Raw genomic sequence first — 15,894 nt, 5'->3', positions numbered from 1 at the left:
CTTCCTTTCCATGCATCAGTTTTCTTCCTTCATTCTTTCAACACTCTTTCCCCAACAGCCACCAGTTTTCTTGTCTTAGTCTTTTTTTTTGTAAAAGAAGAAAGGATCTTATGGTGTCAAGCACACTGCACACTAAGGCATCAGGACCTTTCCCAGGACTATGGCCATTTATTAGAGAAAATGCCCTGGAGAGGCCAGGTTTCATCTACAGGAGTGATACACTATGAAATGTAGAGCTCAACAGGAAAAGTAATAGGGACAGAAGGTTCAACATTTCTCAAATCACACCACATAAGCAGCCATGAACTTTTAAGGAAAATTGGACCTGCTCTTTTTGTAAAGGACAAGCCTCTGTTTAGGGAGCTTTCACTTTGCAAATGGACCCATTCACATGTTTATCTAGTGACTAATCGCTGTACTAACAGTCTCATCAGAAAGGTCTGTCTTGGGCCAGTCTTCAGAGAGATCACAGGACTAAATATGGGAAGTGAATGGCATATATTTGGACCCAGGGATTTGGATCCAGATCTCTATGGAAATAAAGCAAAAGCCCATGTCTGTCAACTTGGCCCTTTGGGAAAGTATATAAAAATCCTACCTAGCTAAAGAAATGTTTATAAAAGAGATTTGGCAGCCTAAATAGTTGTCATTCTGCTTATTAATAAATAATGATATGTGCAATTTAGCTTTACAAAGGGGGAAAAGAAATGTCTCCAAAGCAAATAGCTGTTGAAATATATAATAAAGAGATCTCCCTCTGAGCTTTAGTGACTTCTATAATTTTTCACTTGGTAAGTTCTTAATAGCTGAAATTTCTATTACGGATGGGATAAGGAAAGTTTAATTTTAAACTCTTCTTGATAAATCAGAAGAAAATAAGAAACAAAGTCAGAAAACAATCCATTCAAGCCAAATTTAATTCTTGAGTCGTATATTTGAAAGCTAGTCATGTATTCAAGAAATAGGAAGAAAAGAAGTAAATTCTTCCATCTCCCTAGGAATCAATGCTCATTTTCCAGACAATATCACTTCATCAGACTTTTACCCCAAAACTGCTGGACAGAAACGTTGGTAAATATAGCATTCTCTTCCACTCAAATGATAGAATTGTGCATGCCTGCTTGTTTAGCATTGTTTTAGAGAATTTTGTTGTGGGAAGGGGGATTTTTTAAAATAAAGAATTTATGTGATTCTTCTCTCCCCAGGAACTTTAGAACTCGTAGAAGATAAGGCAACATCCCCTGAATGACTAGAAATGACTAAGGACTGACAGCCACTTAGAGTGTTATCATTGTCCGAGAGGGCCTGCTGCTGGTTTTGTGTGCACTATCTCCACAGTAGCAGCCACTTAATCGTTCAATGTTATTTGAAGAGGTTTAAGAGGTGCTACAGCTGCTGCATCTCAGGGTTCTATTTTTAATTGGGATGAACTTAACTGGGGCCTGAATCTCTTCAAGAGAGAGACTCTCAGGAAACATTTATGGCAAATCTACTGACAGCAGCAGAATAGAAAGATAACTCAATAATCAAATCCTCTGAGAATAAAGCACTTTTCCAGAAAGTCAACCTGAACAGAAGAGTTGGGGGAATTTCCAGCCTCTGTAAAAGATCCTTGTCTGTAAGGTGGACAAAATGCATATTATAACTTACGTTTTGCATTATGGAATAGGACACTAAGGTTCAGAGAGGTTAAGCAACATTCTATGGTCACTCAGTTAATAAGTGGTAGAGCTTTGAGTAGAATCCACATCTCCTGACTCCATTTACAGTGATATTTCTACTATGCAGTGCTTTCTGGTTCCATACATTTTTGAAGGGCTTTACTGCCTTTGTTTCTTTGTTTTCCTAATCAGATGGCAGGGTTAGTTAGCTGTTCACTCTCCTTTAAGTTAGTGGGTGGATCTGTGGTCTTACTAAATAATCATGGTAAGAATGAAAGGTTCAACTGAAGCTCTAGATCACAAAAAATGCAAATAAACTAATATAATCAATATAACAGTAAACTAGGCAATATTACCAATCCTGTTTGACCTACTCATTCAATGTGAGAGAAGGATGATTGCTTTGATTGTTCACATACAAAGAGAAAGTGACTCTCCCTGTCAAGAACAGTATAAGACATCCTTTCCAACACACAGAGAGAGAATGTTGATCCCACAGAGAAACAGATCCTACAAAGAAATAGATTCATCAAAGAAAAGCAGATGAGACTATTTGAACTAAGAAAGAGAGCTGCAGTGTTGCTCAGTATCCAGATCTAGAACTAAATTTTTTTCTACAGTTAATAGTAAGTATTAGAAACAAGAAATAAAGATCTAATTGGAGACCAGGAGGTGTAGAATACACAGTAGAGCCTCCAGGCAGTACTGAATTTCCCCTCAACACACTGGCTAATAGTTACTTCACCTCTTTAGTGAGGATACAAAAAGTGAATGTACAAAAGTAACGCCAAAAGTCCACCTTTGTTATTGTTTGACCCACCAATTTGAATTGTGGACCGTAGTCAAATCCCTAGACTACCAGTTGATCCTAGGTACTACATCTTAGCAAGACCTAGTTTTTATTTACATTGTTATATATGCAAAAATTCTCAGGAGGTCACTGAGAACTTTTTGGATTTTCAACACAAAATATCTCCAAAAAGAGAGCTAATAATAGGAAAGTGTCAAGACAGTGAAGAAGTCTAGGAAAATGATGTGTGAACTTAAATCTCCCTCATGAACATCCAAATTCTACTCATTACAGCTCATTGGACAATGTACTGCTTGTATAAAACTGTTTGTAAAGTTAAATATATTAGATACAGTAGGGACACTTGGACCAAGTGAAACTATCCTTATTTTACAGTTAAAATACTACTGATCAAAGTAGACAATTCTGAAAAAGCAAAGCCTAAATGGTTATCTTAATGAGATACATATCCACGTGGATTTATGACAAGTTACATAAGAACAGACAGGATGGTCTCCAGCGTGCCACTTGTGACAGTAGGAGTAATTAACTATTTGCACTACCCTATTATTAAGGACATAACCACATTTGCTTATGTGTGGACAAACTGTGGGCTTATGGGAAGGAGAAGAGATGCAGAGCAGAAGATGTGTGTTATTAATAAATGTCACTATGGATTACTATGGACTCTTACTTGCTTCCCATTTATCTCTGATTAATACCCTCAGAGTCTCTCAGCTAAGACAGACCTAGGAAAATAATGAAGGTAATAAAGTTTGTATCTGGTGAACTTTCCTTGCCTATGTCTGTCCACCTCTTCATTCTAGCATCTTTTTCTCACTCTTATTCACTTGGAAGACTTCCAGCACACTCCTGTTGCCCCAGATGGAGACAAGCCAACCTGAGCCTTCTTGTTATTTGCCTTCCTAGAAAGCCCACCTTGTTGCAGAGCACTGGTTGTTAAATGAGAAGGCATTTTGAGTTAGGTACAGTCAAAGGAGAGAAGAATAGATGTTTCCATATAGCAATTTAGTATAGGAAACTTGCTGGACAAGTATTGAAAAATTAAAAACAACAACAACAACAACAACAAAAAGCGGACACTAAGGTAACACCAATAATAAGCACAAGGGATTACGAAAACAGAATCTTGAACGGGGAGCCCAGATCTGGGACTCACACTTCATTGCTGCTGGTATCTCTCAGGGGGTGCAACAAGACTGATTTTGGGAGTACCCAAATAATCTAGAAACTTCCCTGCCACTCCAGGGTGAAAAGTCACTGTCGAGGTGACACTAATGGGAACAGGAAGAAGCAATACTCTCCTCCCTCTGGCAGGCTTGTGGTCCTCTTCTAGTGCCACCTAAGAGCCAGATGGTGAAAAAACCCAGAGTCACAAAGAATACAGAAAGGTGTTTTCGAAGTGGAGACAATAGCTTAATAACCACACAGGTGATAAGTCGAGCAATGGTCTAATGCTTCTTCTTCTTGAGTAACATGTACATTTTAATTGCTTTACTTCTGATTAAATAGCAATGTAAATATTTTCAGACTTGGACGGGATAATAAGGACTAGAAAAGAAATGAACATATTTTGAGGGCTAAAGTAATTACCTACACTTCAAATATCAAGTGACTGCATTTTCTCCTAAGCAATAGTGTTTAGGAATCATCTGGAATCATCTGAGAAGCCTAAAAACTACAAATGCCTTTGTCCCATCTCCAGAGATTCTGACTTCATTGGTTTGGACTGCAACCTGGACATGGAAAATATTAAAATACCAGGTGGTTATAATATACAGGCAAAGTCGAGAACTACAGAGAAGGCAGATAATAGTGAGCACAGCTGCCTAGCACTAGCATTTGTGGAAAGGAAAAAGGTTTGGAAGTGAGGTGGTAAGGGAGGAAGCCCTCTGCCTTGAAGGCACCTTCGCTGTGCACAAATATAGCTAATACTCTCCTGAAGGGTGGCTGGAAGGTGAGTATGTAGGCTACATGTTAGCACAGTCCCTTAGTGAATTAAGGAGCACAGTATATGGAGGGGGAAAGACACATGCAACAATAAATGATTGGCGGTGAGAATGCAAAGGGTAGAATTATAATTTTAAAAGAGAAACTAAAATTGAACCAAGGGAAATGGAAAGTTAAACAATACAACATAAAACTCGGTGCCCAGGGTGACTTGTATCTCTCTTACAGCTCTGTAAATGTGATATCATTTAGTCCACAAGTGTTTGTTTTTCACACATTTGCTCTTTATCAAGCCTGTTCACCTGTGTGCCTTCTAAAACTGATGTAACGTAGCTGAGAGAAAATCTTCTTTGCTGAATAACAAATAAAATATTTGTTAAGTGAATAAACATAATGAATATCTGCCATCTTCTAGATACTGGATTTGGCCCTAGAAAAAAGCAAAGATGAATAAGACATGGTTCCCAGTGGAAGGACAGAAGAGACCTCATTTGTAATATATGGTATATTGAGTAGTATGAAAGATATAAAAAGTCACAGTACACTGTGGAAATTACCCCTACGGGAAAGGCACTGTTTTAGCCTCTAGGAGCAATATACAGGGCTCACCTTCAGGGAGCTCACAGTCCAAAATCTTGGGTCATGGAAAAACCTAATGCCAACTGGTACAAGTGACTAATCATGGGTATCTCATCATCCAATCAGCACACAGCTGTCATCCCTAGTGGAGTATCTTTCTAGCCCCACTGTTCTACTTTTTCCTGGATGTCCTCACTGGGATTTTGGATAGTTCTAACACTAACAGAACCCCTTTGATCTGAGCTCTCTGTTCTAGACTGGAATCACTTCTGAGGACTTCTTTCTAGCCTAGAAAAGCTTGTCCAGAACAATAACTTTCAAACTGTTATCAGCTGCGACCCATATTAAGAAATACATTTTCATCAGGACTCGGTCTATATACATCTGTGTGTGTCTGTGTGCAGGTGTATAAAAAGCTGATTCAAGTTTCATGCAACAGTGCCTTCATCATGACATGAAATGCACTCTGAATTGTTTGTATACTCTATCCTATTTTAAAATATTTTTCGATGTGCCAGTTACGACTCAGTATATTGATTTGATGACCCACTATTGGGTTGCAACCCACATTTTGTAAAGCATTGAGGCAGTCCCTTAAAGTGTGATCCATGGACCAACAGCATTGACATTGTCTGTGAGTTTGTCAGAAGTGAAGACCCTAGACCAACCGAATCAGAATCTGCTCAGATTATTGAAGATCTTTTGAAAATGCAGATTCAGATTCAATAGGTGTGAGATGGGCCTAAGTTCTCCAGTTTTAACAAGCTTCCAGGTGACCCTGATGCTGCCAATATTAAGGGCCTACTTTGGGTGGCAAGGATTTGAAGAGAAGACACAAAGCAGATGGATAAAATTGAAATCACTTTCTGAGACTCCACTCTGTAAGTTCTGTGGGGGCAGAGATATATCTATATAGATCATCACTGTATCCCACATGCCTAGTAGATTGGCTGGCACACAATCAGTGCTCAGTAAATGTAGAATTGATTCATTGAGTAGATGGATGAAGGAATGAATAAACTCCAATTAGGCTTTAGAATCAACTCAGTCTCTCATGTATATGCTGAAATATAAGTATCACTGTTGGTGAGAAAGGTGAGTTAGATCAGGAACTCACCCCACTGCCTCAACCACTAATGCAGAGGTAGGCAACTCAAGAATTCTTCATAAATAGAAACATATTTGTTCACAAATTAAACTAGCCTCCTATGTTGGTTTTTGATTTATAAATAGGAAGACCATACAATTTATCATCCACATAGAGACTCCAAGATTAAAAGAGGGCCCTGTTAATAAATCAGACTGCCTGAACAGACAGAACAGGTACTCTAGAAACAGTCAAAACACTACAACTTCAGGTCAATATGGGGGAAAATAACACCTCTCAAACCACTTTGTTTATACTTTAGTGATAGCACTTAGCACATGTATCATGGTTGTTTGCTTAATGCCTAAGTTCCCAAATGCAATGCGAGCACCTGAAGGCCAGGGAGGGAGTTCACCTCGATGTCTCCAGTGTCATCTAGGACCTGATCACTCAGATGCAAAAAGGTCTATTGAATGGATTTGGTGGTCTAGAAACACACAACATACCTTAGTAATAGGTTATCTTGGCTGTAGCCAACATAGGAAACTAGAAGACATTGGGATAAACTGATTCAAGGAGACTTGGTTTCTTTTCCCTATAATAAAAAAAAGAATTCTAAAACTCTGATTTCATGAAAAAAAAAATCACAGTAAAAGCCAATGGCTGAAAGAAAGACAATGAAGTACAGGAAAGTAGGCAACTAAAGATCTGTAGGGGATTTATGGTAGAAATGACAGATGAGAGAATGCCAAGAAACAGGGTCTAGACAGAGTAGCTAGCAGCCAAGCAGAAATGCAGGATAATTAATAAGTTTCACATTTTCAGACAACCAGTTGTGCACCCAGAGATTGTTATTACTACAACCAATCATTGCAGATGGCAAGGCCAGGCTATCTGTAACTTATCCTACAGCCAAAATATCCTGGAGGTACTCCTGGATGGCATCTAGCCAAATTGTGTCAGTTGAAGGAAGCTTCATATCTCTACCATGTCAGAATGGAACCAACTGCCTTTTGAGATAAAACAGCATTCAAATAGAAAACCCTTCAAAAAAGAAGAGACAAAAAATTTATGGATCCAAAGATCCAAGCAGTTGATGTAACTACAGGAATTATTTCCCAGATCTACAGGGACTGAACAATTCCTAGTAGATGTTAGCACAGTGTTGCTGACTGACTTGGGAGTTTATGCCGGCTCAGTACTAGAATCCAGAGACATGCGTCACTGAACAAATAGCTCAGGTTCTCTAATGAGCTGGTGGTGGCACCAGTTCACTAACCAGAAAGAGATGGGAAGGAGGGTTAAAGCTGAGCTAATAGTAGCTCCCTAAGACAGCAAATCTCCTGCAGAATAGACTCCAGTTCGGGCTTCTTATTCTGGATTTTGAGCTGAATGGTTTATATGTCATCTTTTATGCCTTCTCAACTCAGTTCTTAGGAGTTTAGAAGAGACAGAAATGGAGTAGAAAGAAACTAAGAACACCATTCAGTAATAACTTACCCTATGGCAAGTGCCATATTGTATCACCTCATTTAAGATTCAGAGACACACTAGGAATTAGGCACCATTATCCCCAGTTTATATACAGAAAGCCAAGAGGCAGAGAAGTTACTTGCAGATAAGGCAAAGAAGATTTCACGTAAGTGGGAAGCTGTTGTGCCAGGCATCTGAGCTCGGGTCTCTCTGACCCCAAAACTCCATTTGAAATTTCCCCATAGGCCGGGCGCGGTGGCTCAAGCCTGTAATCCCAGCACTTTGGGAGGCCGAGACGGGCGGATCACGAGGTCAGGAGATCGAGACCATCCTGGCTAACACAGTGAAACCCCGTCTCTACTAAAAATACAAAAACTAGCCGGGCGAGGTGGCGGGCGCCTGTAGTCCCAGCTACTCGGGAGGCTGAGGCGGGAGAATGGCGCAAACCCGGGAGGCGGAGCTTGCAGTGAGCTGAGATCGGGCCACTGCACTCCAGTCCGGGCGACAGAGCGACACTCCGCCTCAAAAAAAAAAAAAAAAAAAAAAAAAAAAAAAAGAAATTTCCCCATAGAGTCAGTGGCTCTATGGGGAAAGCCCTGCTCACTCCACTCTGTCTTGGAATGATGTGCCCTTCAAACCCAGATGGTACGTTTCCTGTGTGAACTGCAGAAATAATATGTGATTACCCTGGAAACCTGCAGTTTACTATTTCGTCTTACCCTTAAAACACATGGTGGCCACAGCAGTTGGAAACAAATAAGAGGTGATCTCCTGGGAAAGTGAGTAACCATGTAATTAGCAAAGCTAATGTTGTGCAGTTTCCATAAATAACATGCTGTTTACTTTTGTTATTAAGAGATTTTTAATAATAAAAAGTGTGAGGGGTGTCTAAGGTAGACAAAAAGGATGATTTCAGGCACATGGCAAAGGAGGGAAAAAACTTACTCTAAGAAACTGTCTCTTCATTTTTTAATGATCTTTACATCCTTAAAAAAAATCCCCTCAAAATCTTCCTTGCAGTTTGAGGACTTGATTATTTGTTGCATTGGTTATGAGAGTGGTAGAGTGAGACTTCCACCTGAAAATCTGCCTACAGAGAAGACAGCTTGTTATTATTATCCAAGACAGGGAGTCTCATCAAGATTCCACCCCATGGGGTCTGAGCTGTGGCAGAAGAGGATTAAAGTGTTAGATCATGCAGCATAAGCAGTCCCTCCCAGGGTTCTTGGAAATGGCTGCAAACCATTCCTAATCTAGACATTTAAGTCTCCTCACATATCTTTCATTCCTAACTGCCTGGGTCAAACTCATTTTCTCCTTACCTAATTTTTCTGAAAATGCATTATTCAATATTTCTGTTTTGGAAGTATTCTCATCTTTTTCCATTTTGTGGCTTTGCAATCTAATTTCAAACATAAATCCACTAAGTAGAATTGACATCTAGTTCCAGGGCCTGTCCAGGGGACTACAGGCATGCAATAAATGTTAAATCATGATGACAATAGATGCAAACAGCAATGTGACCACAGTGAAACATTTCATTTTCCTAGTTGCATGAACTCTAAAAGCTTTGACCCCAAAACAGCTTTGTATGCACATGTGTGTGCGCATGCACGCACGCGCGCGCACACACACACATGTTTCTATGGTTTCTGATACCATAGGAAGCATTTCCATTCTGCTCCATTGTATGTTTATACAACACTTCATTGCTATTGCTATGGTATCCAGAAACATTGCTTAAATTAAGTGAATAGAAAACATCAGGGAAGAAGAAAGGGATTAAAATACAGGGAGTTGAAAGAGAATAACAGAGGGTAAGAATGGGTGATGATTTTTAGAAGCAATTATTTTCTAATGTAATTTTATTCTGGTACATTTCTTTATGAATACATATTTCACTGAGCATTCTGATTCTCTTCATCCATGTAAACACAACTCAGAGGTATGGAGAACAGATCATATTTCTCAGTCTTAAGATGTTCCTGGGAAGGATATGGAACCCAGGCCAAATCATCCTATGTGTTTCTCAGCACTGCACAAGTGATGTATGGTTGAAGAATAACCTTGAAAGAGAGAAATTTTCATTAAATACCCCCCAAAAAAGCCAATAATCATGCCTCCGTAAGGCGGCTCAGATGAGGTGGGTACAACTGCTATTGCTGATTGCACAGTTGCTGATTATGAGTCTCAGGTCTTTGGCAGCATAAGCTGGTCACGTCATCAAATTCAGTCCACACACTGTGCCCTGCTTCTTCCCCAGCTGAAATCTGATTCACTTCCTCAGTCTCTCAGACCCAGCCAGATTTGAGGCTAAAAGTTTAACTAGCTTTCTAGCCCCATCCATGGCACCTTCTTCAAGTCATGCTTGGTGCCAACCCAGACCTGGTCTTGTACAATAATTTTGCCATTTTCTGGTTTGTTCCCTGGAGTTGGAGTACCAAGTCCCTGTGTCTGCTTAATGTCCCAAGACATTAAGCAACACTTACATGAGGTTCTCAACATATTTGGCCTAATAATACTAATAGATGACATTTGTTCAATGCCACCTATGTGGCACATAAAATATGAGTACATGTGCCAGGCACCACTTTCCATTACTGATCTTGATATTTACAGATTAGGAAGCTAGTTTTTTCAGAATACCCAAAGCTTCTTAAGCGATGGACTTGATCTGAACCCAATTCTGAGGAAATTAGAATCTAAATCAAATTTTAACTTTAGTATATTGAAAAATTGTAGTCTTACATTAGAGCAATCTGTTAACATCACCAATAGTTGGACAAACTAGCATAAGGCGCATCTCCTGGTACAACGCACTGAGAACACAGCATCACTTCAGTGTCATTCCTGCCCAAAGGGTATAACTTCAGTGAAATCATAAGGAAGTATCAGGCAAAGTCAAATTGAGAGACAGTGTGAAAGACAGCTGACCTATACCCTTTCTAAGACTGTCAAAATGAAAAAAGACAAAGAGAAACTGTTCCAGACTAAAAGAGACTAAAGAGACAACTAAATGCAGCATGTAATCTAGATTGCTCCCTGAACATCCCCTCCCAAAACCTTTTCACTGGGACAACTGGTGAAATATAAGTTTGTACTTTAGATGTTAGCATTGAATCAGTGTTAACTTTCTGACTGCAATAATTATAATGTGGCTATATGAGAATTTACTTTTTCTCAGAAAACACACACCAAAGGATTTGAGCATGCAACTTATTCTCAAATGATTCATAAAATAATAAGTGTCTATTACAGAGAAAATGATAAAAATAAATGTGGTAAAACATTAATAATTAGGATATTATATTTGGAGGGATGTGGAAGTTCCTCATACTCATAACATTTTGAGAGTCTAAAATTATTTCAAAATAAAAAATTACGAAATGATTAATTCCATATAGTAGAAGAATGTCCTTTTCAGTTATCAGAAGGGTCGAATGGTCCACCCACATCACTAGCCGTTAGCAAGGCACCTGAGAAGCCAATTTGATTCAACAAGAGTCAATTGTGCAACTAATAATCCCTCAGCTCAATTGCTGGTAGAATGTCACGCTGTCCATCTTTCTACATTTAACCTTATTTCTTCCCATTTTCCTCCTCTCTTCTCTCTTTGTTATGCTCATGCTTTCTAGAGCGCCACATTCAATGAACTATAAATTAATGTTCTAGAGAAGGAGTGCAGCTCAGTGAAGAGTGGATCATTGGGGTGCAATGTCCAGCTCTTCTGTTTAGTAGCACCGTATCCCAGGGTAACTGATCTCTAAAATGAGTGTGATAATACTACTTACCTCATGAGGTTGTTATGATGATTAAATAAAATATAAATACAAGGTGTCTGGCACATACATTTATATTTTATGTGCCACATAGGTGGCACTGAACAAATGTCATCTGTTAGTATTATTAGGTCAAAAATGTTAAGAATCTCATAAATAAGTTAGCACTATCCTTAGTGAGTTCACATCACGAAGGCACAATGGGCTAGAATTCAAAAGGGAATGTGAAGTGGAGCAACTGTATAGCCATGACTGAATTAAGAAATGCCCCAAATTCAAAATAACAGAAGACATGAGCATAATTATAAAATATAATTCCATTTTAGGGCTGTGACAAATCTAAACAAAGTGGAAATTACAAGCAAGAGCAGCAACCGAGAAACCTAAAAACAGTTCTTTGCCTCCCAGGGGATGACTTTAAAAAGATAGGGAAGAGTATTTGATTATGAGACAAAAACATGTGTTACTTTCTCATTTCCTGCTCACGAGATGCTCTGTCTGCCATTATTTAAGCTGTGTCGAGGACATATAATCAGAGACTAAGCAGATATAAATGTTCAGCAGGATGATTCTTTATGACTCCTTGGCACCCTATGCCAAACATTAATAAGGTTTATGAGAAGCCAGTAAGCACTGTAAATTGCTCTCCTTCTAATATGAATCACGCTGCAGACTTCATTTGTTTCCTGCATGCTGATCTGACAATGAGAGATAAATCTGATAAAGTTCTCTAACTTCGAAAGGATATGTTTTCTGTCCAAGGAATCTATCTCAGTGAGGAAAAGGTTATTGGGCTCGGAGCCACAGGCAATAATATGTATACCTGAACCGCTCCTCTGGTATTCTGATCATTGTCACACAGGATTCCTTGCTTATTCAGCCTGTTTAAATGGTCCCAAAGGAATGTTTTTGTGCAACCCGCTCAGCCCACAAACTCGCCTGCTGTGCATGATTTAGGACTGAAATGTCATCAAGTGAGCCATATTTTACTCGCAAGGGCTAGGTGGCCATCACTTTAGATCCTCTGTCACCCCGAACTCCATCGCTTATTTACATTTTTCATATTTAAGGGGTAAATAGTTCCAAGACACATACTCCAGTTCATACCTTGTCAAGGTATCCTGCAAGCAGGTCAAAGAAAAGGGAATTGGCTTCACCTTGATTTTCGAATAGTTCAGACTGTTTTGCATTCTGGCGCTAATGATACTCTTCTTAAAACAGTAGTGTGCTGTATTATAATTGCACATAGGCAAAGGCAACAACTGTCGGGAAGGAAATTTTCCATCTTCTGAAAAAACACAAAAACCAGATGCTTCAGCACTATATTCTTCTTTTTTTTTGTAAAGTCCTGAAATTGAAATAAAACTACACTTAGAAGTAATTAGAAATCCAAGCAACGCTCTCTATCCAAAATGGTGAGGTTCTGTTAATAATGTCAGTGATACTCTTTTCTTTTAACACAGGGATCTCAAAATATACCCTGAAAAGCTAAAGAAAAGGTTAACACTAAATAAATTGTGTATACAACAATAATCACAGTGTTCGCACAGAGTGTGGTTTTTTTGTTTTGTTTTATTTTGTTGTGTTTTGTTTTGTTTTTGAGAGAGAGGGAGAGAAGTTCACACTCTATTATACAGGCTGGAGTACAGTGGCAAGAATCTGAATTTTAATGCAAAAGTAAAAACTGTGGCGATTACTGATGTATACACCAAAACTCCTAATAATAATTAAATTCAAGTCATAGGTAATATGTATTGAATACTTACTATATGCCATTACTGGGCTAGGTTCTTGACATGGATAGCTGCTTTGAAGCCTCACTTCTACCCTAAGAGGTAAGTACAATTATTATCCCTCGTTCTACAGAGAAGGAGAGTAGAGCTTAGCAGGGGGAAAACATTCCACCAAAGGTCACAGAGCTTATGTTATAAAGGCCTCATCCAAACCCAAGTCTCTCTCCAGAGCTGAAGCTCAGCCACTTTGCCATACAACCTCTATCTTCGAATTCTAGCCTATTTCTTCAGCAGCAAAACCCTTTCTAACAGTGCGAAAAGTAGTGATGCCAAAAAGCTAGCAATTTCTTAAAAGATTCATCTGGAGGCTGGATGCAGTGACTCATGCATGCAATCCTAGCACTTTGGGAGGCCGAGGCAGGCAGATCACTTTAGGCCAGGAGTTCAAAACCAGGCTGGACACTATGGTGAAACCCTGTCTTTACCAAAAATACAAAAAAAAAAATTAGCCAGGCATGGTGGCAGGTGCCTGTAATCCCAGCTACTTGGGAGGCTGAGGCAGGAGAATCGCCTGCACCCAGAAGGCAGAGGTCGCAGTGAGCTGAGATCATGCCACTACACTCCAGCCTGGGTGACAGAGTGAGATCCTATTAAAAAAAAAAAAATCCATCTGGAATCCTAGTCAAGAAAAATATTAGGATATAAACAATAAGGATGTCACATGGACCAGGAGTGGAAACAGGGAAACACCAAGATCCCAATGATGGCCAGTAGCCCATTTGTTGGATATCCAACAATTATGTGTTGAGCACCTTCCATGTGTCTGGCACTATTCCAGATTTGTGGAATCTGGAATATGGATTTGTGGGGGTAACCCATCTTTGGATTTTTCATATTAATTCAACACTTTTATCAGAAACCTAGGTATCGGTTTCTCTGTGTTGGGAGCCAGGGCCTCAAAGTTAAATAAGACACAGGCCCTGGTTTCAAGGACCTTATAAACCAGTGCAAACCTCATAGACAAGAATCAGGAGTACTTTGCTCTTTTACACAGTTGTGCTTTCTCCTTACTCTCATCCCTTCTTTCCCCTAAAAAATTAAAGCTAACTTTTCATATCGAAAATCAAACTTTTAAGATATATCATGTTGGTTTTCATAATTACCCTTTAAAAAGAAGCAACAAGGCAAAAACTATCTCAATCCATAGAATCAGAACGTGTGAGAGCTAAAAAAACAACCTTAAATATCATGCATGCTCTGAGGAAACTGAGGCCTCAGTCTCAGAACAACCGGGAGAGCCGTGCCTCTACCCCACGTCATCTGGCTTCCAGGGACTTGGTTCCTCCCCAGTGCACCATGTTGAGCTACCTCCTGCTTGATCAACCCATGTCCCTTCTGCCTGCCAGAAGAAAATGAAAAGTTTTATTGTTCATAATTTTGGATAAATTGCAATATTGTAGGTTCATATAAATTCACTCACAAATTATACTCCGTAAACCCCAGTGAGCAATTTAAAGGCACGATACCACCCTCTCTCTTGCTGGGAGGGCAAGGTGATGATGGAGCAGGAGGGAGGAGAATGGAGAAAGCTCATAAATTAAGAGAAGCAAAGGAGTGATTTCATCAAAGTGCCAAGCTCAGTCCATGGAATGTTTCAATTGTATAAAATTTATAGTGTTCTGAGGGGGATGATTTACGGGTCCTAATTTTTCACAATAAAAAGCTCAGTGGGGATTCTGCGAATGAAATATCTTTTTTAAAATAAATTAAAAATGTAGTTTGAAATGAGGGTCATTGGTGCCACGTCTGGAGAATAACTCCTTCTCGGATCAGCTCCAAAAATGAGTCACAGGAGAAAGACCCCATAAAACATGCATTATTTAAAAAGGCATAGGAAGGTGTATGACAAATAAGCAATATGCAGAAAAGCATATCTGATCTAATTTGTTCCATCAATAGGATAATATCTTTATCATTAGGTTTCAATGAAAAAAGAAGAACTGGATAGAAATCTAAGGGTTTTCATAAAAATTAAGGTGTTTAAACAATGGGAGAAGAAGAGAAAGGAAGGCGTAAAAATGAAATCTTCTAAATAAGTAAATGTGTCTCATATTTAGGAAAAAAACAAAATGTAAGTATGTACTGCTTCCTGCAAATTTGACCTATATGGAATTAGAACCTAAATGTCATGCAATAATTCTTAGACCCTTCCTTCAGTGAGTCTTCTACAAGGAGACTATTAAGAGCCTCCCCTCTGTCCACAGGTGCAGCCAATGATAGTCCTATAAATGGGGATAGGCCCACTAAGCCACAATCCTATATTAACTGGGCCCACCTGCATGTTGGTTCATCCATTCTTCACAGCTGTGGCTCAACCTCAGCTTCCTGATAGTGACTGAATCAAGAGGCTATATTCCTATTCTTCCAGGCTGGGTTCTTGACCAACTACCTGGACTTTCCCATTTCTCTCTCTGAAAGGCTGACTGAACCCCAGTCCTAGTATACCCAGTTTCTTGCCACCCACTCCTTACTAGTTGGCCTTGTATTTCAGCTCCAGCAAGAGTAGAGCTTGAATTGACTTCGTCACTTTGGACAGGGACTATTCATAGCAAGTTATCTCCCTCAGTACATACCTCCTAGTTGATGCTTTATCTCCTAAGCTCCATCTCCACAAGCCAAACTTGCTATTTAGCCAAGATTATTCAAATTTTGATGGTGATTATTTAGTAGTCGAAACAAGGAGATCCAAATCAGGCTTCTAAATTTGTAAGTACTATTTTTAATTTCCTACGTGAAATATAATTGTCTCAAATCTTTGTAC

Source organism: Rhinopithecus roxellana, chromosome 4 (assembly GCF_007565055.1).
Source record: "Rhinopithecus roxellana isolate Shanxi Qingling chromosome 4, ASM756505v1, whole genome shotgun sequence".
Classification (NCBI taxonomy): domain Eukaryota; kingdom Metazoa; phylum Chordata; class Mammalia; order Primates; family Cercopithecidae; genus Rhinopithecus; species Rhinopithecus roxellana.
The sequence above is the reverse complement of the archived record's forward strand: the minus strand, read 5'-3'. Positions refer to the sequence as shown.